The 4818-nt window shown below is 51.9% G+C and overlaps 1 pseudogene; it reads left to right on the top strand.

Moving 5' to 3' along the window:
* The first annotated feature begins 1963 nt into the window (after positions 1 to 1963).
* On the top strand, positions 1964 to 2836 carry LOC132216465 (phosphoethanolamine/phosphocholine phosphatase-like; annotated as a pseudogene).
* Positions 2837 to 4818: the final 1982 nt, after the last annotated feature.

The raw sequence follows: 4818 nt of genomic DNA, 5'->3' as shown, positions 1-4818 counted from the left end.
ACAAGTGAATCTAAGAATCAAGTGAACAAATAATCTGGTGATCATAATAGAATCAGGGGCATAGAAAGGGAATGGACTGACTATTCTTGGTGGGGAGAGGGGTGTGGGAGATGCGGGAAGAGACTGGACAAAAATTGTGCACCTATGGATGAGGACAGTGGGTGGGGAGTGAGGGCGGAGGGTGGGGCGGGAACTGGGAGGAGGGGAGTTATGGGGGGCAAAAAGAGGAACAAATGTAATAATCTGAACAATAAAGATTTAATTAAAAAAAACATGAGGAAGGAGGTGGATACAAGAACATAGTGTTGAGAGTAGCTTATCTTGCAATTTGAAAAGAAGGGCTTTGAATCAGAGGAGCTAACAATCTTGCAGTTTAATTACCAGCTGCATCTCATTGATTATGGACGGCTACAGCAAGGAAAAAGAAAGGCCCTTTTGCTGTCCTTACAGGTAGGATCTCTAACAATGATGAGATACGCACCCCTGTGGTTGTGTTGTACAAGACTCCATCCGTCATAGCAGCCTAAGGGAGATTCTCTGCTGAATTTGGAGAAGCAAGTGTCCATGTTGTGAGAGGGGAGCATGGCTGGGACCTGAAGGATACACTACAGGGGCTGAGAATAGCTGCCGGCCAACAACCACCGGAAAACAGGGACTTGGTTCTACACCCAAAAGAAACGGAATTCTGCCCTATCTGGTTTGGATCAGTGGATGGAGCATCAACTTGTGGACTGAAGGGTCCTGGGTTTGATCCTGATCCAGGGCACATGCCCGTTGTGGGCTCCATCCCCAGTAAGAGCAGTGCAGGAAACAGCCAATCAATGATTCTCTCTCATCATTGATGTTCCTCACTCTGTTTCCCTCTCCCTTCCTCTCTGAAATCAACAAAAGCATTTAAATAAAGAAACAGTTCTGTCAAACAAACACATACACACAAAAAACACATGAACTTAGAAATGAACCCTGAATTTTCCATGAGATGGTGGTCTCTGCCAACACTTTGAATTCAATTAGTATGACCCTGGGCAAAAGTCCCAAAGAGCCTATAGCTGAAGTACTTCACTATGAAACTCATATAGTAAAGGTGTGTGTCCTAAGCTGCCATGTATGTCCAGCTGGTTACACCAAAATAGGAAACAAATGCCCTGTTCCCCATTCATGTTAGTAACCCCATGGACATTGCTAGCCTTGTACCTAACTTCCACATTTCTTTGTTAAAAGTGAAACACATTTTAGAGTTATTGTATGGTCTCTTCTTTTTTCTAAGGAACACTGACGTCAAAACTGCCTACATGCTGCTCGTACTGGTCTCCATGAGATCTCAAGAGTTTTTGCTTAGCAATGATTTCCTCTGTGCCAGAAGCCGATCCACCCTTGCTGCTTGACACAGTCGCTGCAGGGAAGAAACATCTGCACAGCTTATGTTTCGAGGGACCTGGCATATATGGCATGTTTGCTCCCCCTCTTAACACTATGTGTTTTAAATTGGACCACCTCCCAGAGAAAGGTTGTTTCCCCAGGTGAGGATTTTTCCCTGGAGTTAGGGAGGGAATAAACCCCTTAACTAAGAGCCAGGCGGGTAATGAATCGCTTTAAATATGAAAAATCACCCTTAAGCTACATAATCTTTACTTGTGATAATCTCTCTCAGTTACTTCCTTGTAGCTTAATAAAACAATAGGGTAACCTTGGAATGGAGATAAGAAACGCCCTAACCTTTGGAATAGAAATGATAGGATTAAAATCAACTGGTATAAATACAGATGTAACAAGACAAGAAACACAGAACTTGTCTGGAGATCCTGGCTACAGAACCTGGCTAGGCTGCTGGTCCTCTGAGGATAAATCCCAGCACTGTTAACTCAGAGGTGCCCAGGGTGCGGGCAGGGAGCTGGGGTAGGCGCCGCTGTGGCGTTGGGTGCTCCCCGGGCTTAACCAGCCTTGGGTCCTCCTCAGGTCTTGGATGTGCTAGTGCCTCTGGCTGAGGCCTGCTAACCAGCCTCTCCCAGGTCTTCGCCTGCAGGGCCTGCTCTCGCTTGCTCCCTCCTCCGGCTGCTCTCCCTCCCCCTGCTCCCAGGACGGCAGGATGGCTGTGCAGGGCACCCTGCGCTTCCTCCTGACCTTCGATTTTGACGAGACCATCGTGGACCAAGACAGCGACGACTCCATCCTGCGCACCGCGCCAGGCCAGCGGCTGCCAGAGAGCCTGCGCGCCACCTACCGCGAGGGCTGCTACAACGAGTACATGCAAAGGGTCTTCAGGTACCTGGGCGAGCAGGGTGTGCAGCCCCGGGACCTGCGTGCTGTCTATGAGGCCATGCCCCTGTCCCCGGGCATGGGCGACCTGCTGCAGTTTGTGGCCAAGCAGGGAGCCTGCTTCGAGGTGATCGTCATCTCCGATGCCAACACCTTCGGCGTGGAGAGCGCGCTGCGCGCCGCCGGCCACCTGGGCCTGTTCCGCCGCATCCTCAGCAACCCGTCCGGGCCCGACGCGCGGGGGCTGCTGGCGCTGCGGCCCTTCCACTCCCACAGCTGCGCGCGGTGCCCCAGCAACATGTGCAAGCACAAGGTGCTCAGCGACTACCTGCGCGAGCGCGCCCAGGACGGCGTGCACTTCCAGCGCCTCTTCTACGTGGGCGACGGCGCCAATGACTTCTGCCCCCTGGGGCTGCTGGCCGGCGGCGACGTGGCCTTCCCGCGCCGCGGCTACCCCATGCACCGCCTGATCCAGGAAGCACAGAAGGCCGAGCCCAGCTCCTTCCCTGCCACCGTGGTGCCCTGGGACACCGCCCAGGAGGTGCGCCTCCATCTGCAGCAGGTGCTGAGGGTGTGCTGAGACAGCGGCCTGCAGGGGGTGCCCCGACCAGGAGTGAGGAAGGAAGATCGGGAAAGACAATCTAGTCTTTGTTGTTCTTTTTTAAAAATTAAATCTTTAGTGTTCAGATTTTTTAAAAAAATAAAATAGAAACTCTGGCCCTACCCAGTTTGGCTCAGTGGCTAGAGTATGGCCTGCGGACTGAAAGGTCCCGAGTTCATTTCCGGGCAAGGGCATGCACCTTGCTTGCGGGCACATCGCCAGTAGGGGGTGTGCAGGTGGCAGCTGATAGATGTTTCTCTCTCATTGATGTTTCCAACTCTCTATCTCTCTTCCTCTCTGTAAAATATCAATGAAATATATTTTATAAAATCATCATCATAATAAAAAAACCCTCTGAGGCCTGGAGTGGTTCCGTTGTTTGACTGTCCTCCCACGTACACAAAGGTTGCAATTCCTGGTGGAGCCACAAGACAGGTTCCTGGCTGGATGCCCAGACGGTGGGTAAGGGTGGGGAGGAGGCTCCCCACCTGTGTTTTTCTCTCTCCCTGTCATTTTCGCCCTCAAAATAAAATTTTAAAAATGTAACTATCTACATATCCACTTAGATTTGTGGTCTTCAGGAATAATTGACATAATTTTTACCTAAGGGAGCATTCTGACCTTCATGGAGACTGAAGTAATATCTCCAAATAAGGGCTCCGTTGCAGACAACACTCCCCTTAACCCTGCCACCAGCCACCAAAACCGAAGGTTGTCTTTTCCCGCAGCCATTCGGGGGCCCCAACCCCAATATGCTCAATGGCCTGGCAGTGACTGGGATCCTAATGCCACCTGCGCGGCCTGGAAAGTTCCTTACCCAAAGGGCAATGCGCCTAATGATGGCTGCATTTAGCCAATGAAAGCCCAGGAGAGGCCCCTGAGCCTGGCGCTCATTGGTTTGGGCGTGACTCCCAGATTAATCCTCCAGGTGGACATTTTTACCTCCTCGTTCTATCGACTTAGAGGGCCCAGTGGGCAGCATCAGGACTAGGACAAGCCATCAGAGGCAGCGTTCCCGCTGTGCAGGCGGTGTCTGAGGCTTGTTGACTTGCAGCAGGCCGGATTGAGGTCTCCATGCTTCCCGGACTCCTTTCTGCTTACTGAGGTCAACTCAGCCTCACCCCATTTACCCTCCATCCTACCATGCTGTCAGGCACTGCAGCTCGCCTCCCAGCACCCAGAACAGTGAGTAGCTTGTAGGTGACACAATATGTGATGGGGTGAAAGAGGGTGACAGGGTGCAATGCCACTCAGTCAGGCCGTGGGGGTGTGGCTGAGCTGTGAGGACTCGGGAAACCCAGGTCTGTTTTGTGTTTAAAGGCAACAAAGAAGATGAGGCAAAGTTTTGTGTGAGGAGTTTTACGTTCATCCTCAGGACGCTGGGGCCATGGGTGGTTGTGAACAGCAGAGGGACGTTATCTGAGGTAGGATTCCAAACATTTCCCCAAACTGCTGATAAGAATCACACCTTAAATGGGAGAGGAGAGGAGTTAGGGGTGGGAAGGAGGAGTGCTGTGAAAGATAAGGAACTTGACAAGAGTGTGCACTGAGCACCAAGCCCTGGAGGAATGCAGGCATCACCCAGCACCAGGGCGGGGCCAGGGCCCTGAGCAGCCTGAGGCTCCGGGTCCTGGGGTGGGTTCCTGGCCCTCAACAGACCTTTAGATCCTACATGTTCCTGCAGTTGCAGAGCCACATAAGGGTCTGGGTTGTGGAGCTGTTTTCAGGGCCTCACACTCTCGTGGCCTCTGAGGTTGAGGTGTCCTGGGGCTATCCGCCCCTTTTCCTGCCCTGGGACCTGCAGATACTCAGTCCAGAATTCTAAGTCCATGACTAAGGTTGTATGAAGTGGTCCATGTTTTTCTGGCAAAAAGTGGAATGAGATGTAGGAGGTCCTTCCAGGCACAGGTTTCACATGTGGTCGAGGCTCAGAGTGAGGACAGCTGGTTCTGGAACCTGCA

This window comes from Myotis daubentonii, chromosome 15, assembly GCF_963259705.1.
Source record: "Myotis daubentonii chromosome 15, mMyoDau2.1, whole genome shotgun sequence".
In the NCBI taxonomy this organism is placed as follows: domain Eukaryota; kingdom Metazoa; phylum Chordata; class Mammalia; order Chiroptera; family Vespertilionidae; genus Myotis; species Myotis daubentonii.
The sequence above is the reverse complement of the archived record's forward strand: the minus strand, read 5'-3'. Positions and strand labels throughout refer to the sequence as shown.